General features: G+C 39.4%; 1 long non-coding RNA gene and 1 pseudogene across 2 annotated transcripts in view; one reads left to right on the top strand and one right to left on the bottom strand.

Annotated features, from left to right (window-relative positions):
• LOC143643710 (uncharacterized) overlaps window positions 1-27005 on the top strand; it is a 97246-nt gene that overhangs the window by 11165 nt on the left and 59076 nt on the right. For both annotated transcript variants that reach the window (XR_013156339.1, XR_013156340.1), the window contains exon 2: window positions 13595-13693. This is a non-coding gene — a long non-coding RNA (uncharacterized LOC143643710). The remainder of the gene's footprint in view (window positions 1-13594; window positions 13694-27005) is intronic.
• LOC143643948 (myosin regulatory light chain 12B pseudogene) lies at window positions 9787-13497 on the bottom strand (annotated as a pseudogene).

Raw genomic sequence — 27005 nt, 5'->3', positions numbered from 1 at the left:
AATGCCTTCTCTGCATCAATTGAGATGATCATGTGATTTTTCTGCTTTGATTTGTTGATATGGTGTATTACATTAATTGATTTTCTTATGTTGAACCATCCTTGCATACCTGGGATGAATCCTACTTGGTCATGATGTATAATTCTTTTAATGTGTTGTTGGATACGATTTGCTAGAATTTTATTGAGGATTTTTGCATCTATATTCATTAGAGAGATTGGTCTGTAGTTTTCTTTTTTTGTAGTATCTTTGCCTGGTTTTGGTATGAGGGTGAGGTTGGCTTTATAGAATGAATTAGGTAGTTTTCCCTCCACTTTGATTTTTTTGAAGAGTTTGAGGAGAGTTGGTACTAATTCTTTCTGGAATGTTTGGTAGAATTCACATGTGAAGCCATCTGGTCCTGGACTTTTCTTTTTAGGAAGCTTTTGAATGACTAATTCAATTTCTTTACTTGTGATTGGTTTGTTGAGGTCATCTATTTCTTCTTGAGTCAAAGTTGGTTGTTCATGTCTTTCCAGGAACCCGTCCATTTCATCTAAATTGTTGTATTTATTAGCGTAAAATGTTCATAGTATCCTGTTATTACCTCCTTTATTTCTGTGAGGTCAGTAGTTATGTCTCCTCTTCCATTTCTGATCTTATTTATTTGACTCCTCTCTCTTCTTCTTTTTGTCAATCTTGATAAGGGCCCATCAATCTTATTGATTTTCTCATAGAACCAACTTCTGGTCTTATTGATTTTCTCTATTGTTTTCATGTTTTCAATTTCATTTATTTCTGCTCTGATCTTTGTTACTTCTTTCCTTTTGCTTGCTTTGGGATTAGTTTGCTGTTCTTTCTCCAGTTCTTCCAAGTGAACAGTTAATTCCTGCATTTTTGCCTTTTCTTCTTTTCTGATATAGGCATTTAGGGCAATAAATTTCCCTCTTAGCACTGCCTTTGCTGCATCCCATAAGTTTTGATATGTTGTGTTTTCATTTTCATTCACCTCGAGGTATTTACTAATTTCTCTTGCAATTTCTTCTTTGACCCACTCGTTGTTTAAGAGTGTGTTGTTGAGCCTCCACGTATTTGTGAATTTTCTGGCACTCCGCCTATTATTGATTTCCAACATCATTCCTTTATGATCCGAGAAAGTGTTGTGTATGATTTCAATCTTTTTAAATTTGTTAAGACTTGCTTTGTGACCCAGCATATGGTCTATCTTTGAGAATGATCCATGAGCACTTGAGAAAAAGGTGTATCCTGCTGTTGTGGGATGTAATGTCCTATAAATGTCTGTTAAGTCTAGCTCCTTTATAGTAATATTCAGATTCTCTATTTCTTTATTGATCCTCTGTCTAGATGTTCTGTCCATTGATGAGAGTGGGGAATTGAAGTCTCCAACTATTATGGTATTTGTGTCTATTTCCCTTTTCAGTGTTTGCAGTGTATTCCTCACGAATTTTGGGGCATTCTGGTTCGGTGCATAAATATTTATGATTGTTATGTCTTCTTGTTTAATTGTTCCTTTTATTAGTAGATAGTGTCCTTCTTTGTCTCTTTTAACTGTTTTACATTTGAAGTCTAACTTGTTGGATATTAGTATAGCCACTCCTGCTCTTTTCTGGTTGTTATTTGCATGAAATATCTTTTCCCAACCTTTCACTTTCAAACTATGTTTATCTTTGGGTCTAAGATGTGTTTGCTGTAGACAGCATATAGAAGGATCCTGTTTTTTAATTCATTCTGCCAATCTATGTCTTTTGATTGGGGAATTCAGTCCATTAACATTTAGTGTTATTACTGTTTGGATAATATTTTCCTCTACCATTTTGCCTTTTGTATTACATATATCATATCTGACTTTCCTTCTTTCTACACTCTTCTCCATACCTCTCTCTTCTGTCTTTTCATTTCTGACTCTAGTGCTCCCTTTAGTATTTCTTGCAGAGCTGGTCTCTTGGTCACAAATTCTCTCAGTGACTTTTTGTCTGAGAATGTTTTAATTTCTCCCTCATTTTTGAAGGACAATTTTGCTGGATATAGGAGTCTTGGTTGGCAGTTTTTCTCTTTTAGTAATTTAAATATATCATCCCACTGTCTTCTAGCTTCCATGGTTTCTGCTGAGAAATCTACACATAGTCTTATTGGGTTTCCCTTGTATGTGACGGATTGTTTTTCTCTTGTTGCTTTCAAGATCCTCTCTTTCTCTTTGACCTCTGACATTCTAACTAGTAAGTGTCTTGGAGAACGCCTATTTGGGTCTATTCTCTATTGGGTGCGCTGCACTTCTTGGATCTGTAATTTTAGGTCTTTCATAAGAGTTGGGAAATTTTCAGTGATGATTTCTTCCATTAGTTTTTCTCCTCCTTTTCCCTTCTCTTCTCCTTCTGGGACACCCACAACACGTATATTTGTGCGCTTCATATTGTCCTTGAGTTCCCTGATACCCTGTTCAAATTTTTCCATTCTTTTCCCAGTAGTTTCTGTTTGCTTTTGGAATTCAGATGTTCTATCCTCCAAATCACTAATTCTATCTTCTGTCTCTTTGAATCTATCATTGTAGGTATCCATTGTTTTTTCTATCTTTTCTACTTTGTCCTTCACTTCCATAAGTTCTGTGATTTGTTTTTTCAGTTTTTCTGTTTCTTCTTTATGTTCAGCCCATGTCTTCTTCATGTCCTCCCTCAATTTATCGATTTCGTTTTTGAAGAGGTTTTCCATTTCTGTTCGTATATTCAGCATTAGTTGTCTCAGCTCCTGTATCTCATTTGAACTATTGGTTTGTTCCTTTGACTGGGCCATATTTTCAATTTTTTGAGCGTGATCCGTTATCTTCTGCTGGTGTCTGCGCATTTAGACAGATTTCCCTGGGTGTTGGATCGAAAAGTTTGGAAGATTTTTCTGTGAAATCTCTGGGTTCTGTTTTTCTTATCCTGCCCAGTAGGTGGCGCTCGTGGCACACGTTTGTCTGCGGGTCCCACCAGTAAAAGGTGCTGTGGGTCCTTAACTTTGGAAAACTCTCGCAGTCCGGGAGGTTCGCTCGCCGAAGCGGCTTGGAAGAGTGCGAGCCGGCCCGGAGTCCGAATGCGGGGAGGGTCGCTGGCCGCCGCCGTCCGGGAAAGCGCCCATCCGAATTTCCTAGTCGGCCCGGGGCGACAAGTGTGGTGGGAGGGCGCCAGCGGCAGCGGCCCGCCCGGAAGAGTGCACGTTCCCGGGGAGTCACGGGTTTGGAACGGCCCCCCCCCCGTCACCGTTCTCCGCGGCCTGGGGATTTCCGATCCGATTCTCTCAGTTGGTCCGGGGGGCCGTGCGTTGTGTGGGTGCCAGCCACCGCAGTTTGAGGGGACCGCCTGTCCAATTCTCCCAGCCGTCCCCGGAAGGGGGAAGGGAGTGACTCCGGCCGCTTGCCGCCCCGCCCGGTGAAGCCCGCGCCCCTCGGCGATCTCACCGGAGTGGGTTCTCTCAGCCAGCCAGCCGTTCCAGGATGGGGTACGCTGTCTTTTTTATCTCTGTCATGGCTTTGGGAACTGTTCTGTATCGTTTCTACTCCCCTAGTAGCTGTCCTGGAGGAGAAACTAAGATCCGCGCGTCTTACTAAGCCGCCATCTTCTCCAGAAGTCCCCTAGGCAACTCTTAAAGTGAAATTTTTAGCATTAAATGATTATAGGAGGAGTGCTGAAAAGTAAGGTGCTAACCATCTAATGTAAAAAAAAATAAGGTAAAATAGAGTAAATTCCTGAAAATAGTGGAAAAAGAAAATAATAAAATAAGTAATATGTTAATAATGTAGTCATAGAAAACACACACAATGTAAAGTATCCAAAAGGTAAATCTGCTTGTTGGGTTCCTCAGAAGTAGACTCCTATATGAGTTGTTGCATGCTGATAATTTAGAGAAATGTTTCCTGTAAAAGCAGGTTAAGAGGGTAGTGAAAACAAGTCAGGGAAAAAGAAGAGTTGAGAAAATCTAATTAGTTGACACAAGCTATGCTAAAGGTCTAGAGAAGTTGTACCAAGCATCAAAGAAGAGGCTTAACACAAAGTCAATCAGCAATAAAACCCTAGACAAAAGGAGAAAATGACCTTCAGAGTTAACCTGTCAAGATAATCAGATGCCTAGGCATCAGCGAAAAATTACAGGTAATACTTTTAACACTTGTAAACAGGAAGATATGGCTCAAGGGAAGAAATTAAATCTTCAAAGGAGACACAGAAATTGGAACAACTAATTTAGGAAGTTCAAACAAATCTCCTAAATCAATTCAAGATGAAAGACACATGCATAAAAAGATAAAGGATATTAAGAAGACAATGTGTGGGCATGAAGAAAATTGAAAAGTATAAAAAGAAACATAAATTATGAGAATGAAAGGCACAATAGCAGAGATTTAGAATACACTAGAGGCATACAGCCGCAGATTTTAACAGGTGGGAGAAAGAATCAGCAAATGAGAAGCAAGACAATTCAAATAATGCAGTCACAAGAACAGATAAAGGAATAGAAAAAAATGAACAGTGTCTCAAGGATTTGAGTGACAGCATGAAGTACACAAACATATGTGACATGGGTGTTCCAGATGGTGAAGGAAAGGGAAAAGGGAAAGAAAGCATATTTGAGGAAATAATGGCCCCAAATTTCCTAAATTGTCTAATGAAAGACAAGTATACATGTCCGAAAAGTGAAACATACTCCAAACAAAATAAATCCTAAAAGAACCACTCTGCGACACATACTAATCAGAATGTCAATTGTTAAAGATAAAGAGAGCATCCTGAAAGCATCAAGAAAAAAGCAATTCGTCATGTACAAAGGAATAGCAATAAGATTAAGTGTAGATTCTCAACAGAACCCATGGATGTGAGAAGGCAGTGGTATGGCATATTTAAGGTTATGAAAGAGAAAAACTGCCATCCAAGAATTCTTTATCTGGCAAAACAGCCTTCAAAAATGAGGAAGACTTTAAAAATATACACAAGTAAAAAGAAATTGAGAGAGTTCATCAACAAGGGACCAGCCTTACAAGAAATACTAAAGAGATTTCTCAGCTGAAAGGAAAAGAAAAGAGAAGCATGGATGAGAGTATAGAAATGAAGATTATCAGTAATGGTAACTAAAGTGGTAAAAAGAGAGGTAAAAATAAGATACGACATATAAAAATAAATGGTAAAATAATTGAAGTAAAAACTACCTTTGTAGTAATTACATTGAAGATTGGCAGAATGGATAAAATAGTATGATCAATATATATGTTGCCTACAAGAGACTCACCATAGACCCAAGACCACAAATATTTTGAAGGTGAAAGGTTGGAAAAAGATATTCCACACAAACAATAATCAAAAAAGAGCTTGGGAAGCTATATCAATATGGGGCAAAATAGACTTTAAATACAAAACTGTTATAAGAGACAAAGAAAGACACTACATATTAATAAAATGAACAATCCACCAAGAAGAAATAACACTCATAAATATTTACACACCTAACCAGGGTTTCTCAAAATACATGAGGCAAATATTGGCAAAACTGAAAGGAGAAATAGACATCTCTACATTAATAGTCGGAGACTTTACACACCATTCTCATCAATAGATTAACTGGATGGAGGATCAATAAGGAAACAGAATTTGAAGAATATGATAAATGAACTAGAGCTAACAGACATGTACAGGACACTGTACCCCCAAAAAGCAGGAAATACACTCTTCTCAAGTACCCATGGATCATTTTCCAGGATAGGCCACATATTAGGTCACAAAATAAGTCTCAATAAATTTTAAAAGATTGAAATTATACAAAGCATCTTCTCTAACCACAATAGAATGAAGGTGGAAATCAATAGCAGACAGAGAACTGAAAAATCCCCAAATATATAGAATTTAAATAAACACACTATTAAACAAGCAGTGAGGCAAAGAAGAAATTGCAAGGGAAATCATTATCTTGAGATGAATGAGAACTAGAATGCAACATCAAAACTTATGGGATGCAGTGAAGGCAGTTCTGAGAGGGAAATTTATATCCCTAAATACTCATTTAAAAAGAAAGAAAGAGCTAAAATCAAAGACCTAAGTGCATACCTTCACAAACTAGATAAAGAACAGCAAACTATTCCAAAGCAAACAGAAAGAATTAACAAATATTAGAGTAGAAATAAATGAAATTGAGAATAAAAAATCAATAGAGAGAATGAACAAAACCAAAAATTTGTTCTTTAAAAATACCAATAAAATTGACAAACTCTTAGCTAGACTGACAAAAAAGGAGACACAAATAAATAAAATCAGAAATGATAGAGGAACATTACTGCTGATCTCACAGAAATAGAAAGGCTCATAAGAGGATACTAGGAATAACTGTATGCCAAGAAATTTGGCAAGCTAGATGAAATGGACACGTTCCTATAATGCACGAACAACGTTCACTGACTAGAAGAAATGGAGGACCTCAACAGACCAATTACAAGTTAAGAGATTGAATCAGTCCTCAAGAATCTCCCAACAGAGAAAAGTCCAGGACCAGGTGGTTTCACAGGTGAATTCAACCAATAATTCCTAGAATTAATACCAATCCTGCTCAAACTATCCCAAAAATTTGAAGAGGAGACAATGCTACTTATTTCATTCTATGAGTATGACATCACACTAATACTGAGGCCAGATGAAGATACTGCAAGAAAAGTATATTATTATAGACCAATTTCTCTTGGATTGTAGACGCAAAAAAATCTTAACAAATACCTGCAAATTTGAATCCAGCAGCACATTTAAAGAATGATACACCATGATTCAGTGGGTTTGTTCCAGATTTGCAAGGGTGACTCAACATAAGATGACCAATCAATGTAATCTACCACATTAACACAATGAAAAGAAAAAGGACATGATCATCTCTATTGATGGAGCAAATGCATTTAACAAATGAAGCATGATTTCTTGATAAAAACATTTAGTAAAACAGAAATAGAAAGAAACTTTACCCACAGTAAAAATCATTCTCAATGGCAAAAGACCAAAAGCTTTCCCACTAAGATCTGGAACAAGACAAGAATGTCTACTGTCACCACTGTTATTCAGCATTGTCCTGGAAGTTCTAACCTGAGCAGTTAGGCAACGTAAAAAGATGAAAGTCATCCAATTTGGAAAAGAGATACTAAAACTTTCATTATTTGTAGATACCATGATCCTATATATATAGTCATGAAAAATCTACAACAAAGTTACTCGAACTAATAAACAAATTCAACAACATGGCAAGGTAAAGGTCAACACCATCAACACAACATCAATAGTGTTTCTATACACTAAAAATGAGCAATTTCAACAGAAAATCAAGAAAAATTCCACTTACAATAGCAGCTAAAAGCATCAAATATCTAATAATAAGTTTAACCAAAGATAAAAGGATTGTACACAGAAAACTACAAAACATTGCTAAAAGAAATTAAAGAAGATCTAAATGAATGGAAGGACATTCCATGTTCAAGTATTACAAGACTAAATATCATTAAGACATTTACCTAAATTGATTTACAGATTCAATGCAATTCCAAATTACAATTCCAACAGCCTATTTTGCAGAAATGAAAAGGCCAATTACCAAATTCATATGGAATGGTAAGGGTCCCTGAATAGCCAAAAATATCTTGAAAAAGAAAAACAAAGTTGGAGGTCTCACACATCTTGACCTTAAAACATATTACAAAGCCAAAGAGGTCAAAAAGCATGGGTAGTGGTACAAGTATAGATATATTGACCAACAGAATTGAATTGAGTGATCTGAAAAGACCCTCAGTCTATGGCCAATTAATTTTTGACAAGGCTACCTAGTTCACTCATTGGGAAAGAATAGTCTCTTGAAAAAACTGGTACTGGGAGAACTGGCTATCATATGCAAAAGAATGAAAGAGGACCCTATCTCACAGCATATACAAAAGTTAACTCAAAATGGGTCAAAGACCTAAGTATAAGAACCAGGAGTGCAAAACTCATAGAAGAAAGTGTAGAGAAGCATCTTTAGGATCGTGTGTTAAACCATGGTTTCTTAGACTTGACATCCAAAGTACATGCAAGTAAAGAAAAAATAGATAAATGGGACCTCCTCAAAATTAAAAAAAATTGTGCATCAAAAGGCTGTTTCAAAAAAGAAAAGACAACCTACTTAATGGGAGAAAATATTTGGAAACCATGTATCCTCTAAGGGTTTAATATCCAGAATATCATAAGGACATCCTACAACTCAATAATAAATGGACAAACAATCCATTTTAAAAATTGGCAAAACTTGAATAGACATTTCTCCAAAGAAGCTATACAAATGGCTAAAAAGCAAATGAAAAGATGCTCAATATCATTAGCTATTAGGAAAATGCAAATAAGAATCAAAATGAGATATCATTTCACACCCACCAGAATGGCTGCTGTTAAAAAAACAGAAAGCTACAAGTATTGGAGAGGATGTGGAGAAATAGGAATACTCATTCATTGGTGGTGGGAATGGAAAATGGTGTCGCCACCATGGAAGACAGTTCCGCCATTCCTCAGGAAGCTAAATATGGAAGTACCATATAACCCAGAAATCCTGCTACTAGGTGTATACCCAAGAGAAATGAAAGCAGGGACTTAAACATATATTTACACACTTATGTTCATAGCATCATTATTCACAGTTGCCAAAGAGAGGAAGCAACCCAAGTGTCCATCAACCAATGAATGGATAAACAAAATGTATTATATACATACAATGGAATATTATTCAGCCATAAAAAGGAATGAAGTCCTAATGCATGTGACAACATGGATGAACCTTGAGGACATTTGTTGAGTGAAATAAGCCAGACACAAATATTGTATAATCTCACTGATATTGACTATTATAATAAGCAAACTCATAGAGTCAGAATCTAGAATATAAGGTTAGGGGAGAGATGAGGGTTCGAGAATGGGGTGTGGATGCTTAATTTGTATAGAATTTCCATTTAGGTTGATTGTAAAGGTTTGGAAATGGATGATGATAATGGTAGTGCATTACTGTGAGTGTGATTAACAGCATTGAATTATATATGTGCATGTGCTTAAAAGGAGAAAATTTAGGTCTATGTGTTACTAGACTAAACATTAAATAGTAAAATATAGGACTGTATAACAAAGTGAACCTATTGTAGTTGATGGACTATAGTTAATAATATAAATACAAGAATGATCTTTCATGAATTATAACAAATGTATGGACTAATACAAGGTATTAATAATAGGGTGATATATGGGAAAGGTACACCAAATGTAAAGTATGGGCAATGGTTAATAGTACTATTTTAATAATCTTTCCTCAATGATAACCAAGGTAACTACTGTTAAAAAAAAAAGGTACAATTACAGAATAGTGCTATCATCAATTGTAACAAATGTTCCAAACCAATACAAGGAGTTGGTGGTGGGGTGGTATATGGAAATCCTGAGTTTTATTCATGATTGTTCTGTAAACCCACAACTTCTCTAATAAAAAAATTTTAAAGAAAATATGGAATAACATTTTTATGATTTGGTGAATCTTTTAAATTCTTAAGCCATTAAAAAATTCCCTTGGCTTATACATTTGTTGATTTTTATTCACAATCTCTTTTTCAATAAATTTACAACCTCATCCCTATTTCCAGTCTGATTGTACAAATTTGAATTGGCAGAAAGTTCTGGAATAAATATTTCAAAAGGGAAAATAAATAAAGCTGTGAAATGAAGTGAATGAAACAGGTTTTATGAAGGTGGAGCAAAGTGGGAAATGATTTGGAGTAAGCTAAAACTTTTAGCTGAAGTTCTTTCCATTTTCCTTGGGCTTTGCTCCATGTTTAAGGGTGCACTTAAACTGTGTGTAGTTGAAGTTCCCATTTTTGTCCATGAGGGCTTCTCTATGCAGCTTATCCACCTCTTTGTAAACTAGTTCCCCATGGTTGTCAATAGCTCTTTCAGATAATCCTCCTGCATGGTGCCTGTTGCTTTTTCATCAAAGTAAGCAAAACTATTTCCTATATCATCTTCTGGGTCTATTCCATCTAACTTCTCACCCAACATGGTGAGAAACATTGTGAAATTTATGGCACCCAGAGCCTCATTCATCATAGCATCAAGGTCTACATTAGTTGGATTCTTCTCCAGAGAAACAAGTATACATATTTTCCCTGTTAATGAACCCATCTCTGTTATGATCGACCATGTTGAAGGCCTCCTGAAGGAACTCCTTAATCTGTGACTGGTCAAGCATGCAAGCACGCTGGATGTTGCATACTGAGGGTGCTTCTTGGTTGTCTTGGTCTTTGCCTTTTTACTTGATGTGCTTGGTGGCTGTTTAATTCCACCCCAGACTCAGGAAGTAGGTTGCCTTGTGCAAAATGAACAGAGGTGGTGGTGGTGACCTAAGGAGCACCCCTTAAACCATTTTTTGCTTCTTCAATTCTTAAACAGAGAAAGAACAGAAGAAAAGATTAATAAATATGACTCCATTTAAAAGCAAACTTCTTTACAAAAATAACAGCACTGTGTGTGAAGATGAAATATTTTTATACATGTGAAGCAGTAAAGCTTTCCTGTGCCTGACACCTATTAAGTACTACTAGATATTTGCTATTATTATTTCATTTCTAGGGTATTTTCTCCCCACAATAATAACAATAAATTTATTTTTATAATGTTTTTAAAATTTCCTCTTTCCAACTAAGATATTATGCATGAAATGATGTAATAAATGAAGACTGTTTATCTTCTGAAAAATACAATGTGAAAGTGAGTATTTCATTCTTAGCCCAAGATGGCAATTATTTTAATGCTGGAGTCTCTTCCATGGGAACTAGTCTTCATTTGCATGAACTCTGTAGCTTGTGGTCTTTTCTTGGTAATGTTAACATGGAGCAAATTCCTTCTGGTGACTTATCTTGTGTGCCCAAGAATGCAGCTACTGGCGTCTCATAGGAATGTAACTATTTGTCTGGCATTACCATGCTGCTGGAAGCTGAACTGGTTACTGTGAAAACCAGGAGCTTTCCCTCTATTCACTTTTGACCCTGGGTCAACACTTTACTTTTCCATCTGGGCCCTGCCATATTTATCCCTTGCAGCCGCTGAAATAAACAAGTGAACTAGTATTCTGGCTTCTATGTTCAACTTCACCAAAATATTGGTGTAATCAGAAGAGAAACATTTGTAGAAACTCTGGAGATCTTAGCTATTCATCATTTGACAGATAACAATCAGATGATTCTGGCTTTGAGTGGATCAAGGAGGTGAAGGACTTTTTTTTTTCTTAATGCCATTCCTCAAAATGCTATTATTTCTGGCTGCTTGGCTGAGACCCTACAGTTTTAAAAGTTCATTTCTCTAAACTCAACCTCTCCGGATTACAAATAAACTATTACCATGCACTCCTTAAGCAGCAGCAAAAGCTGTTTTTGCTTCAACCCATAGCACAGTTCAGAAGGTCAGACGTGACCACAGCATCTCCTGTTATTTCAGGGCTTGCATGTGTTTGCCTTGGCTCCATTTCCCTGGCATTTGGTTTCCGTTATTTTTTCATGGGTTTGGCTTGCAGGAATCAAAGAAACATATTTTTTAAAGTAAGTGAAATTCGCAAAAATGAAGTGTTCTGAACTGGGAAGGAAGGCGTGCATCCCAGGTTAAGTTCAGTAGCATGCCCCTGAGCTGCTTGCGGCCGGAGGGCGTCCCACGCTGCAAGGCTGGCCAGCATGGTCCTCCTTACTCCGCAGCCAGTTTCCAGCGCGGCGCAGCTCAGCTGTCTTGGTATCTACTGAGGCCAAAGCGAAACACCCAGGAGAGCTGAGGGCCTCCCTTGATGAAACGTTCCCATTTCAGCCTCAGTTGCAGCAGGTTGTTTTCAATTGGAAGATCCTGAGATTGGCCCAATACTGTGGTTTGTTTTGGTTCCTGCTGTAAGCTCTGGGCAGAATTTGTGTCTGGGAAATAGGCACTGACTGTGTGAAACCTGATTAAAGTTGCTACTGTGGGGTTAAACTGGCAGCAAAGAACTCAGGGCCAGATTTTATCAGCCTGCCCATGTGACACAATAAAATCTACAGTAGGTTGTGTTGGGAAAGGGTTGGAGTGTAATATAGTGAGTGGCTCCCAAGCTTTTCTGCACCTTGGAATCCCCTGGAGAACTGCAAAAATTAGTGATTCTTGTCTCCCATCTGACATGCTTGTGATTTAAGTGATCTGGAGGGTGACCTGGACTTCGCTGTTTTAAGAGATCCCTAATTTGAGAATTGCGGATGTAGGGGCCAAGAGTCCGAACTTTGAAGTTCACAGCCCTGGTTTGAATTCCAACCTCAACACTGAGCTGTGTGACTTTGACTGAATCATTAAACCTTTCTGAGCCTCAGTTTTCTCATCTCTTATAAGGAGATGATATTTTCTCCCTTATGTGGTTGTTTTAGAGAGTCAGTATAAACATGCCACATTTTTTAACACTAAAAACGTTGCATCAACAGTCAGCTGGGTAGCAGTGCCAACTCTGCACTTTGTGGTCATGTATTAGAGGAACCCTGTGGGATAGACCTTACTAGTCTGGATTTTGGAGTTGTACTGACCCGGGTTTGAATCCTGACTCCACTATTTGACCTTGGGCAAATGTTTTGTTGTGTTCTCCTTGTGATAAAATGGGAATGTGTTCTTACCTATAGACTTGATACAAGGATTAAACAAGACAATGCACTTCTCATTCAAGTTGAATGATATGGAATTAATTTTTTTGGTAGGTCAAAAATGGTTGAATATTGGGGGTGTGATGGTGGCTCAGTGGCAGAATTCTTGTTTGCCATGGCAGAGACCCGGGTTCGATTCCCTGTGCCTGCCCACACCAAAAAAAAAAGACTGAATATTAGCAACTTAATGTCTTCAACCTAATATTAAGTCTTCAAAAACATTATTATTAGTAACTATTGTTATTATTTTTACTATTGATCAGTATGACCTTGAGGAAATTAGTCAACCTCAGTTTCCCCATCCATAAAATGAACACAGGTTTTGCCTTCTTCATAGAATTGTCATGAGGTTTACATGAGATGTTGTTTGTGAAGTCTCTGAAGATTATAAAATATGAGAACATTATTATAATTTAGAAAATGTTCTTGGAAACTGGGCAGCTCTCGTACATAATGGTAAATATTCTTAAAGAGCTAGAGGGGTCTGTTTATTGGGCAAGCCACTGCGGCTCAGCAGGCAGAGTTCTCCCCTGCCATGCTGGAGACCCGGGTTCAATTCCCGGTGCAAGTTAGAGGGGTCTGTCTGTCATAGTGTGAAATTTAGAAAGGGAACTGAGCCATATGGAGTTCACTCTTCAGGATTCAGACAAAAAATCGTTTTAAAAACCTACTCTATGTTCAGCACAATTGTAATATCGAGTAGAATAGAAGAGGAGTGAAGTCTGTGTCTCCAGCCCAGAGCAAATTCGCACTGGGATTCAGGAGCTCTATCTCACTGACTGTGTAGAGAATAATAACTGACGCATATCATACTTATCATGTCCCAGATTCTGCTAAAGTTCCCTATCTGCATTGTCTCATTTCATCTTCACAAAGTCCTATTATTATCCTATTTTTTCACAGGTGAAGAAGCTGAGGCACAGAGAGGTTCAATGATGTGTCCACATCAAGGCATAATAGTAAAAGACATTCGATAAATGATGAGTACAAAAAATGCTTGTGGTAAGTGAACATGTATGACTCTCTTTAAAATTATAACCAATAATACAATATTTCATCTAGACCTCTTTTGTGCTTTTTACCATTCACTTTTAATACAGAACTTTTAACTAGTGCTTAAACATTTCTTGTGTAAAATGTCTAATGGCTTTTGCTGATGACAGATTACCCGTATATTTTGGTTCCTAACCTCATTTTCATCCCTGACACTTTGGGTGGTCTTGGGTAAGCAAAATAACTTCCCCATGTCTATACTTTCTCTACCTTTAACAAGGATCTAATAATACCTCCCTTGAAAGCATACTGTGGGGGCTAATTATCATCAAACATTTTTTTTTTTTTAATTCTGATGCAAACTAGAAACCCAAAAGGCCACCCAGACTCCAGCCCTGTGGTGAAATCTCAGATTCTTTTGGAGAGAGACAAGAATATTGCTTCTTGGTGGGCCTCCAAACCCTCTTGCCATCTGTTCTTTGCATAGGGCAGTGCTGAGACTCTTTTTTCACTTGCAGCATTATTTGGGATAAGTTGCCATAAACACCCTGTGGTCAAGGAGTAAGTGATATCATTTATTATAAAGGTTTTTGGGAAATACTTTCCACTAATAGAGATCATTAAGGCAGTGATGATGTCACTTAATATGCTCATGGTCCATAGGGAGAATACTATTCTGCATAGGAAAAACTTACAAAGAATTTATGTTTTTTAAGGGTAGAGACAATGACTTCTGTGGATTCTAGAGCCTTGCCTCTCAAAGTATGGGCCACAGTCTAGCAGCAAAGGCATCACCTGAGAACTGACTGCTGAATCAGACCCTGCATTTTAACAAGATCCACAGGTGATTGGTAAAAGCATTAAAGTTTGAGAAGCACCACTGTACTTCTAAGTAACAGTGATAGCACAGTAAGTGGTAGGTGGGAATCCAATTGAGGTTGATCAGACGTTCCTTCCTCTTTGCTACAAGGTCTCCTCTGTAGATAATGCAGAGAGTGTCTGATTTATTGCTCAAGTACAATCTGACTGTCCTATAAGCATTCTGACCATTGCCACTGCAGAGGGGTACTAAACTTCAGTTCAGGAAACTTCTGGATAAAGGCAACTTGTAATTTAGTGTTTGTGATTGTGATGCATTTTGATTTGCTGCCTTCATGTTTTTTTTTTAAAGCCTAAGATATTTCCTTATCTGAAAAAAGGAGCATGTGTGAGAGAGAGAGAAAAGGAAAAAGGAAAAAGGGAAGGAAAGAAAGAAAAGCAAACATTTGAGGAAACCAAATACTTATTTTAATACTTCAGTCACTCATCCTGGTTGTAGGGTAAAAAAAGAAATTGTTAACCTTTAAGGGTCGATGCTTTTTTCTCACTGTTTTGTTTTTAATGAAAATCCTTCTGAAATGATCGAACAATATCATGCAAAGTGTCTGTCAAAACAGAGTTATTTCTTTTTGAGATAGTTTGTACTATAGCCAGAATGATCTTTGGAAACAGCAAACTTGAACTCCTGATGAATTACTTTATTTAGGCAATGATCATCCATGACTGCTAACATCACAGAAAGGAAAAATGACAATAAATAATTCGCCTACCAATGGAAGTACACAATACCACCTAGGAAATAGTCTTACCAACAAATAGAACCTGAATCTCATTAAGATTCTATAACCCTTTATCAATGTACAAGAAACATGGTGTCATGGTTAGGTTCATGTGTCAACTTGGCCAAGTGGTGGTACCTGTTTATCTGGTTGGGCAAGTGCTGGCCTATCTGTTGCAATGAGGACATTTCATAGAATTAAATCATGATAATGTCAGCTACATCCACAGCTTATTACATTTGTAATCAGCCAAAGGTCTTCTGCAATGAGTAATGCTTAATCTGATCACTGGAAGCCTTTTAAGGTGGATGCAGGAGAGACAGGCTCTCTTCCTGTCTCAGATGGTGAGCCTTTCCTGTGGAGTTCATCCAGACCCTCCATTGGAATCATCAGCTTCATAACCTGCCCTGTGGATTTTGGACTCTGCGTTCCCGCAGTCATGTGAGACACTTTTATAAATTTTGTACTTGCGAGTGTTCCTGTTGATTCTGTTTCTCTAGAGAACCCTAACTAATACATCTTGGTACCAGGAATTGTTCTTAAGAAACAGGATCTTAAAAATGGGTTTTTATGAATGGTTTTCTACTCTGATTGGACTCAAAGACACTAAGGACTCTGATTCCCACAATCAGAATGACACTCCCAATCCATGGAGTGAGTTGGCAAAAGAGATAGTCAAAATATCACCATTCGATTCTCCTAATGCTTCGCTTGTATGAAGCCAGGCTCTGGGGGATAATGTTTTTGACACCTTTACAGAGTTTTGTAGAAATACGAGGTATAGAAATGTTGGTTGGTTGTTGTTAGATACACTGGCTACATTAAGGAGTGAAAGGGATGGGCTTAAGGCTTCAAATGAGAAGCTTAAGCACTGTCTGACAGAAGTAGATATTTCTATGAGTATCCTGAAGGAAAATCTTATTTTCTGTAGCTGTAAACTTGAGATCTCTGAATATCAGACTCAGAATCTTATTGTTAGAGTAACAACTTTACAACATAAACTGAAATCTCAATCTTGCATGATGTCTGCCATTAAAGTAAGGGCATTGATTGGAAAGGAGTGGGACCCTGAAAAATGGGATGGTGACGTATGGATTGATAATGATGTCGGGGATGAGATTGAAACCCTAGATCATGCTGAGTCTTCCCTAGATAATTCTGTAATAGTCTGCCCTGAGGACATAACTGCCCCACCTCCAGCCTGCCTTGAGGAGCTGGCCACCCAACCTCCTCCTGAAGGGATTAGCCCTAGAGTGATTAATCCTGTTTCACCAGATGAAACTGCAAATGAAGGCCCTGAAGCAAATGGCTTGGAAGATATTTCTAATTCTTTTCATGACCCACCCCCGTCACCCCTCATTTCCCCAGACCTATAACTAGACTAAAGTCCGAACAGGCCCCTAAAGGTGAGGTACAAAGTATCACACATGAGGAGGTACATTATACTCCAAAAGAACTGTGTGAGTTTTCCAATTTATATAGACAGAAATCAGGGGAATATGTGTGGCAATGGATTTTAAGGGTGTGGGATAATGGTGGGAGGAATATAAGGCTGGATCAGACTGAATTTATTGATATGGGCCCACTAAGCAGATTCTACATTCAATGTTATAGCTCGAGGGGTTAGAAAAGATATTAACAGTCTGTTTGGATGGTTGGTTGAAACATGAATCAAAAGGTGGCCAATATTACCTGAGGTTGAAATGCCAGAACTGCCCTGGTATAATGTAGATGAGGGGATCCAGAGGCTTAGAGAGATTTGAATGTTAGAGTGGATTTATCATGCAAAGCCTGCTCTTATACCCCAGGAATGTCTGGAGGATGCACCTTTTACCAGAACAGTGAGAAATTAATTTGTGAGACTAGCACCATCATCCCTCAAGAGCTCTGTGGTTGCACTTTTCTGTAGGTCAGATATTACCGTAGGAACTGCTGTTACTGAGCTGGAATCCTTAAAGACAATGGGGATGACAGGATCCCAAGTTGGCAGAAGCCAGGTGGCAGCTCTTAATCACCAAAGACAGAGTAGACGTGGCTATTATAAGAGACAGCAAACTCAAAGCAGGCATCAAAATTTTATGACTCGCAGAGATTTGTGGCATTGACTAGTAAATCATGGGGTACCTAGAAATACAGTAGAAGGGCAGTCTATGAAATTCTTGTTAGAGCTGTATAAAAAAAAAGAGTTCTAGGTCAAGTGAACAGAAGTCTAACCTGAATTACAAAAACACAGAGTCACGGCCCCTTAATCAATTTCCAGACTTGAAATAGTTTACAGACCCAGAGCCTCTTGAATGAAGGAGAGGCCAGGTCCCTTTGGGGGAGAACCCTGTTACACTGCCATGGTTAATCTTCCTCCAAGCCTTTCCCAAGGAGACCAACAGCCTTTTACCAGGGTAACTGTTCATTGGAGAAAAGGAAATGATCAGATAATTCAGGGATTATTAGACATTGGTTCAGAAGTGACATTAATTCCAGGGGACCCAAAACGTCACTCTGGTCCACCAGTCAGAGTGGGGCTTATGGATGCCAGGTGATCAATGGAATTTTAGCTCAAGTCTGTCTCACAGTGGGTCCATTGGGCCCCTGGGCCCATTCTGTACTTATTTCCCCAGTTCCAGAATGTATAATTGGTATAGACATACTGAGCAACTGGCAGAATCCCCACATTGGCTCTCTAACTTGTGCAGTGAGGGCTATTATGGTGGGAAAGGCCAAGTGGAAGCCACTAGAACTGCTCCTACTGAGCAAAATAGTAAAGCAGAAGCAATACCATATTCCTGGAGGGATTGCAGGGATTACTGCCACTCTTAAGGACTTGAAGGGTGCAAGGGTGGTGATTCCCACCACATCCCTATTCAACTCTCTTGTTTGGCCTGTGCAGAAAACAGATGGATCTTGGAGGATGACAGTGAATTATCATAAGCTCAACCAGGTGGTAACTCCAATTGCAGCTGCTGTTCCAGATGTGGTATCATTGTTTGAGAAAATCAGTACATCCCTTGGTACCTGGTATGCAGTTATTGATCTGGCAAATGCTTTTTTCTCAATAGCTATTAGTAAGGACCATCAGAAACAGTTTGCTTTCAGCTGCCAAGATCAGCAATATACTTTTATTGTCCTACCTCAGGGGTATATCAACTCTCCATCCCTGTGTCATAATCTTGTCTGCAGGGAACTTCATCATTTCTCCCTCCCACAAGACATCACACCGGTCCATTATATTGATGATATCATGTTGATTGGACCTAGGAGCAAGAAGTAGCAACTACTCTAGACTTACTGGGAAGGCATTTGTGTGTCAGAGGATGGGAGATAAATCCAACAAAAATACAGGGGCCTTCCACCTCAGTGAAATTTCTAGGTGTCCAGTGGTGTGGGGCATGTCGAGATATCCCTTCTAAGGTGAAGGATCAGTTGCTGCATCTGGCCCCTCCTATGACCAAAAAAAAGGCACAACACCTAGTTGGTCTTTTTGGATTTGAGCGACAACATATTCTTCATTTGAGTGTGTTACTCTGGCGCATTTATTGAGTGACCAGAAAAGCTGCTAATTTTGAGTGGGGACCTGAACAAGAGGAGGCTCTGCAAAAGGCCCAGGTTGCTGTACAAGCTGCTATTACACTTGGGCTGTATGATCCAGCAGATCCAATGGTGCTGGAAGTGTCAGTGGCAAATAGAGATGCTGTCTGGAGCCTTTGGCAGGCCCCTATAGGAGAATCACAATGCAGACCCTTAGGATTATGGAGCAAAGCCTTACTATCTGTTGCAGATAACTACTCTCCTTTTGAGAAGCAGCTTTTGGCCTGCTACTGGGCCTTAATAGAGACTGAACACTTAACCATGGGCCACCAAGTTACCATGAGACCTGAGTTGCCTATCATGAGTTGGGTGTTGTCTGACCCACCAAGCCATAAAGTTGGGCATGCACAGCAGCACTCTGTTGTGAAATGGAAATGATATATATGAGATAGGACCAGAGCAGGTCCTGAAGGGACAAGTAAGTTACATGAAGAAGTGGCACAAATGCACATGCTCTCCACTCCTGCCACATTACCTTCTCTTTCCCAGACCAGAGCTCTGGCCTCTTGGGGAGTTCCTTACAGTGAATAGACTGAGGAAGAGAAAACTCAGACCTGGTTTACAGATGGTTCAGCACGATATGCAGGTACCACCCAAAAGTGGACAGCTGCAGCATTACAACCCCTTTCTGGGTTGTCCTTGAAGGACAGTGGTGAGGGGAAATCTTCCCAGTGGGCAGAACTTTGAGCAGTGTACCTGGTTGTTTATTTTGCTTGGAAGGAAAACTGGCCAGAGGTGCGTTTGTATACTGACTCATGGGCTGTTGCTAATGGTTTGGCTGGATGGTCAGGGACTTGGAAAGCCCATAATTGGAAAATTGGTGACAAAGAAGTCTGGGGAAGAAGTATGTGGATAGACCTCTCTGAGTGGGCTAAAAACATGAACATATTTGTGTCCCATGTGAATGTGCACCAGAGGGTGGCTTCAGCAGAGGAAGGTTTTAATAATCAAGTGGATAAGATGACCTGTTCTTTGGATTCCAGTCAGCATCTTTCTCCAGCAACTCCTGTCATTGCCCAATGGGCTCATGAGCAAAGTGGTCATGGTGGTAGGGATGGAAGTTATGCATGGGCTCAGCAACATGGACTTCCACTCACCAAGGTTGACTTGGCTACAGCCACTGCTGAGTGCCCAACCTGACAGCAGCAGAGATCCACACTCAGCCCCTGATATGGCACCATTCCCCGAGGTGACCAGCCAGCTACATGGTGGCAGGTTGATTACATTGGACCACTCCCTTCATGGAAGGGGCAGCAATTTGTTCTAACTGGAATAGACACATACTCTGGATATGGGTTTGCTTTCCCTGCACGCAATGCTTCTGCCAAAACTACCATCCGTGGGCTTACAGAATGCCTTATCCATAGTCATGGTATTCCACATAGCATTGCTTCTGATCAAGGGACACACTTCACAGCAAATGAAGTGCGGGAATGGGCACATGCTTATGGAATTCTCTGGTCTTACCATGTTCCCCATCATCCAGAAGCAACTGGATTGATAGAACGGTGGAATGGCCTTTTGAAAACTCAATTGTGGTGCCAACTAGGTGGCAATCCTTGAAAGGCTGGGGTAATGTTCTCCAGGAAGCTGTACATGCTCTGAATCAGTGTCCGATGTGTGGTGCTGTTTCTCCCATAGCCAGGATCCATGGGTGCAGGAACCAAGGGATGGAAATGGGAGTGGTACCACTCACTATTACCCCTAGTTATCCACTAGGAAAATTTCTGCTTCCTGTCCCTGCGACTCTGAGCTCTGCTGGTATACAGGTTTTAGTTCCAAAATGGGAAGTGCTTCCTCTGGGAGAAACAACAATGATTCCATTGAACTGGAAGTTAAGACTGCCACCTGGTCACTTTGGGCTACTTATGCCACTGGATCAACAAGCCAAGAAGGGGATTACATTACTGGCTGGGGTTATTGACCCTGACTATCAGGGGGAAGTAGGACTGCAATTACATAATGGGAGTAAAGAAGAGTTTTCTTGGAATATAGGAGATCCCCTAGGGCGTCTTTTAGTACTACCATGCCCTGTGATTAAAATCAATGGAAAACTGCAACAATCCAATCCAGGCAGGACTACCAATGGCTCTGAAACTTCAGGAATGAAGGTTTGGGTCACCCCACCAGGCAAAGAACCACAGCCAGCTGAAGTGCTTGCTGAGGGTAAAGGGAACATGGAATGGGTAGTGGAAGAAGGTAGTGATAAATATGAACTTCGACCATGTGATCAGTTACAGAAACGAGGACTGTAATGCTGTTTTGACTATTTAAGTTGTAAGATATCAAGTGTAAGGATGAACATTACCCAAGGATTTGCACCCTATTCTGGAGAGATTTAATGTGTTTCCAGCTATATGCAGGACAGTTGAGTATTGTTAGGTGAAAGAAAAAAATGTGTGTTTTATTGTTTTTTTATTTAGAAATTTGGTATGGTTTAAGGTGGAATGTATAGCTGCAAGGTTGACAAGGGGTGGACTGTCATGGTTAGCTTCATGTGTCAACTTGGCCAAGTGGTGGTATCTGTTTGTCTGGTTGGACAAGTGTTGGCCTGTCTGTTGCAATGAGGACATTTCATAGAATTAAATTATGATCCTGTCAGCTACATCCACAGCTGATTACATTTGTAAATACATTTGTAATCAGCCAAAGGGGAGTGTCTTCTGCAATGAGTAATGCTTAATCTGATCACTGGAAGCCTTTTAAGGAAGATTCAGAAGAGACAGGCTCTCTTCCTGTCTCAGCTGGTGAGCCTCTCCTGTGGAGTTCGTCCAGACCTTCCATCGGAATTGTCAGCTTCACAGCCTGCCTTGTGGATTTTGGACTCTGCGTTCCTGCGGTCACGTGAGATACTTTTATAAATTTTGTATTTACGCGTGTTTCCTATTGATTCTGTTTTTCTAGAGAACCCTAACTAAAACACATGGGGTCATATAAGTGTCCTCTGGGTCTGTTGGAATGCTTTCTCTTGGGTCCTTTCAGACTCCAGCTGCCATGTTTTGAGAAGCCCAAGTCACACAGAGAAGCTAAGAATAGATACTGTGGTTGAGAGGTCTGCCTGCGTTCCTGACTGGCAGCTTGTGAGTGAGCCATCTTGGATGTTCAGTTAACTCATGACTGCTACGTGAGAAACCTCAAGTGAGAAGGGCCTGGCTGATCCCAGCCAATCCACAGAACAAAGAGAGTCAATAATAAATGCTGGGATGATTTTCTGAGTATTATCCAATAATCAGATCAGTATGTACTGCCCCAATGGCTATAAGAGGACACAGCAAGGAGATTAAATGACCCCTGGTTTTGGACCTGGAAGAGAATGTGGATGAGGGTGCTATTAATAGAGTTAGGAAACCTAGGTAGAGGAGGGGGGCAGGAAGAGATAACTTAAATGTTTTCCTGATGATCCTATTAATATATTGTAATTTTAGAAAACTTGGAACATACAAAAAAAGTTAAAGGAAGAAAATAGAAATCACCTGTAATTCTACTACACAGAGCTAACCACTCATTATTTGTTGTAGTTATTTCCAGTGTGCGTGTTTGCCCTTTGTTTTATTCCCAAACTATCTTAAAACTTACCAGTTTGGCAACCCTTTTGGAGAGGACTTACTTAATTCAAGATCTTGGACAGAAAAATGCATCGTGAACCGCTGGCTGCATTTCTGGCTTCCTTCCATAAAAATTTCAATAAAAATAAATGAAATAAACATTGCTGTTGGAAATTCTTTGTTTTGGAAAAACAGCTTGTTGTTTTCCACTAGGGTTAAATCTTCAGGGAAATCCTGGACATTCATCTCTGTGACGGAATCTCTGGTCTGACTAAAGGAGCAGATGAGGTCATGCTTTCAGTGCTTGCAAGAAACAAAATTCACTAGATAATTATTAGCCTATACAATTTAAATGGAAAACATAAAATGAACTTGTAAGCATTCATGGAAATGATATGGATCCCTGGTTCTGCTTTGGCTCATTAATTCATTCATTTATCCATTCATTTATTCTTTCTTCAAGAAATATTTATTGAGCATCAACCATGAACCAGGTCCTATGGTAAGTGCTGGAGGTCAAATGGTGAGAAAACAGTCATTAATTCCATCCTATCTAGTAGGAAAGACAATTATTAATCAAATTGTTTCATAAATAAATGCATAAATACTATTACAACAAGTTCATGAACAAGTAAGTTTCAAGTGCCTGCTTCTGTATAGTCCTATGTTTAGTGCTTGAGGGACTACCAAAAATGCTAAGAGGGCTTTTGTGTTAAAGGTCATCATTCAACCGAAGAATCATATGCTCTCTAAAGGGATGAAGGCCTGTAAGTGCACATTTGTGTAGTGCAGTCTTAGTTTGAATAGGAATGCAGAAAAAAAAGAAATCAATGCGTGGAACAAAGGAAAAATTTAAATTGAAAAAGCAATGTGTAACACATGGTAAAACAAATTCAAATAGCATATAAATAATAAGTCTCCTCTTACCCCAACCTCTAGACACAAAAAATGTTAACAGTTTCTTGTGTGTTCTTTTAGAAATTTTCCATGAATTTTTGATAATACACATTGTGATGGTTAATATCATGTATCAACTTAGCTAGTTTATCATGTTCAGCTGTTTTGTCAAGTGAGCACTGTCCTGATTGTTACATGGGTAGATGGCTTTACGTATTACTCAGTTGATTGCATCTATGGCTGATTGCATCTACAATCAACAAAAAAGGTTTTCCTCAGCAATGAAGGGAGTGTCTTCATCCAATCAGTTAAGGTCTTAAAGCAGAATTGAGGATTTCAGCAGTTAGAAAGAATTTCTGCCTCTTTTTCAGCCAGACAACTTCTCCTAGAGAAAAAAAAATTGATTTTCATTGGGTTTCTAGTTTGTGGCCTGGCTAAGGGGATTTAGACTTGCCAAATTTCATGGTCATGTGAACCAATTTGTATAATAAATCTATATATCCTCTTGGTTATGTTTTTCTGGAGAATGCTAATATTCACACGCACATATGCACAAATGTACACATTCTTTTGTTTTAAATAGAATAATGAATTTCTAGTACTTATGTTCCATTGCCAAGTTAGCCACAGGAGATATTTTAAAAATATATAAACCTAGTATGCATACAGATTTAGAAAATACAAACTATATGTAAAAATACTCAGTGAAAGAAAAAGCCTCTTCTAAGAAGTAACTACTGTTGAGAAGTACTCCTCAGAATTAATAGTTAAGTAATTGTTCATTGTATTTCTTTCTGGAAAAAAATGTATCCATATATATCCTATAAATAGAAAAAGAGACTCTTGGTTTACCAACTCAGATGATTAAGACATAAAACCTTCTCAGGTGGCACTCAGTATTTCAATTATTTTTTCTGGGCTACCAATTGGCTTGAGGGATAGAAATTAAATCTTAGCCAATGGGAGGACATACCACTTTCTTCAGTATTGTGCCTAAATTCTGAGCAAGCCTACAAGTGCCAAGGTGCTGGAGCCTTCATCTGGTGCCTGTTGGGGCTTGGTGGATCTTCCCTGCGGCTTGACTATTGCTGAGGCATTATCTTTTCCTACTTTTGCATGCTTCTTTGGGCCACAGGGTAAGGTTGGAAGTGGCCCACCTGCCTGGACACATGCCGTAGCCCTTCTTGCAAAGTCTCCCTTAAGAAGTGTCTGGGGCACTTCCTGGAAGATGGCGGCTTAGTAAGACGCGCGGATCTTAGTTTCTTCTCCAGGGCAGCTACTAGGGGACTAGAAACGATACAGAAAGCGCCCAAAGCCACAACAGAGATAAAAAAAGACAGCATACCCCATCCTGGAACAGCTGGCTGGCTGAGAGAAGCCGCTGGGGTGAGATCGCCGAGGCGCGTGGGTGGCGCTCCCTTCCCCCTTCCCGGGCCAGCTGGGAGAATTGGAGAGGCGGTCCCCTGAAACCGCGGGGGCTGGTGGCCACACCACGCGCGGCCCCCTGGACCAACTGAGAGAATTGGATCGGAAATCCCCAGGCCGGGGAGAACGGTGACGGGCAGGGGAGGCCCCTTCCAAACCCGTGACTCCCTGGGAAAGTGCACTCTCCCGGGCGGGCCGCTGCCGCTGGTGCCCTCCCGCCACGCTTGTCGCCCGGGCCGACTAGGAAATTCGGACGGGCGCTTTCCCGGGCTGCAGCGACCAGCAACCCTCCCTGCGTTCGGACTCCGGGCCGGCTCAAGCCGCTTCGGCTAGCGAACCCCCCGGACGGCGAGAGTTTTCCAAAGTTTAAGGTCCCACAGCACCTTTTACTGGTGGGACCCGCAGACAAACGTGTGCCACAAGCGCCACCTACTGGGCAGGATAAGAAAAACAGAACCCAGAGATTTCACAGGAAAATCTTCCAAATTTTTGGATCCAATACCCAGGGAAATCTGTCTAAATGCGCAGACGCCAACAGAAGATAACGGATCACGCTCAAATAATTGAAAATATGGCCCAGTCAAAGGAACAAACCAATAGTTCAAATGAGATACAGGAGCTGAGACAACTAATGCTGAATATACGAACAGAAATGGAAAACCTCTTCAAAAACGAAATCGATAAATTGAGGGAGGACATGAAGAAGACATGGGCTGAAAATAAAGAAGAAATAGAAAAACTGAAAAAACAAATCACAGAACTTATGGAAGTGAAGGACAAAGTAGAAAAAATAGAAAAAACAATGGATACCTACAATGATAGATTCAAAGAGACAGAAGATAGAATTAGTGATTTGGAGGATGGAACATCTGAATTCCAAAAACAAACAGAAACTATCGGGAAAAGAATGGAAAAATTTGAACAGGGTATCAGGGAACTCAAGGACAATATGAAGCGCACAAATATACATGTTGTGGGTGTCCCAGAAGGAGAAGAGAAGGGAAAAGGAGGAGAAAAACTAATGGAAGAAATTTTCACTGAAAATTTCCCAACTATTATGAAAGACCTAAAATTACAGATCCAAGAAGTGCAGCGCACCCCAAAGAGATTAGACCCAAATAGGCGTTCTCCAAGACACTTACTAGTTAGAATGTCAGAGGTCAAAGAGAAAAAGAGGATCTTGAAAGCAACAAGAGAAAAACAATCCATCACATACAAGGGAAATCCAATAAGACTATGTGTAGATTTCTCAGCAGAAACCATGGAGGCTAGAAGACAGTGGGATGATATATTTAAATTACTAAAAGAGAAAAACTGCCAACCAAGACTCCTATATCCAGCAAAATTGTCCTTCAAAAATGAGGGAGTAATTAAAACATTCTCAGACAAAAAGTCACTGAGAGAATTTGTGACCAAGAGACCAGCTCTGCAAGAAATATTAAAGGGAGCACTAGAGTCAGAACCGAAAAGACAGAAGAGAGAGGTATGGAGAAGAGTGTAGAAAGAAGGAAAGTCAGATATGATATATATAATACAAAAGGCAAAATGTTAGAGGAAAATATTATCCAAACAGTAATAACACTAAATGTTAATGGACTGAATTCCCCAATCAAAAGACATAGATTGGCAGAATGGATTAAAAAACAGGATCCTTCTATATGCTGTCTACAGGAAACACATCTTAGACCCAAAGATAAACATAGGTTGAAAGTGAAAGGTTGGGAAAAGATATTTCATGCAAATAACAACCAGAAAATAGCAGGAGTGGCTATACTAATATCCAACAAGTTAGACTTCAAATGTAAAACAGTTAAAAGAGACAAAGAAGGACACTATATACTAATAAAAGGAACAATTAAACAAGAAGACATAACAATCATAAATATTTATGCACCGAACCAGAATGCCCCAAAATACGTGAGGAATACACTGCAAACACTGAAAAGGGAAATAGACACAAATACCATAATAGTTGGAGACTTCAATTCCCCACTCTCATCAATGGACAGAACATCTAGACAGAGGATCAATAAAGAAATAGAGAATCTGAATATTACTATAAATGAACTAGACTTAATAGACATTTATAGGACATTACATCCCACAACAGCAGGATACACCTTTTTCTCAAGTGCTCATGGATCATTCTCAAAGATAGACCATATGCTGGGTCACAAAGCAAGTCTTAACAAATTTAAAAAGATTGAAATCATACACAACACTTTCTCGGATCATAAAGGAATGAAGTTGGAAATCAATAAGAGGCGGAATGCC

Source organism: Tamandua tetradactyla, chromosome 8 (genome assembly GCF_023851605.1).
Source record: "Tamandua tetradactyla isolate mTamTet1 chromosome 8, mTamTet1.pri, whole genome shotgun sequence".
Taxonomy (NCBI): domain Eukaryota; kingdom Metazoa; phylum Chordata; class Mammalia; order Pilosa; family Myrmecophagidae; genus Tamandua; species Tamandua tetradactyla.
Note: the sequence above shows the minus strand (reverse complement) of the source record. Positions and strands in the feature narration are given on the sequence as shown.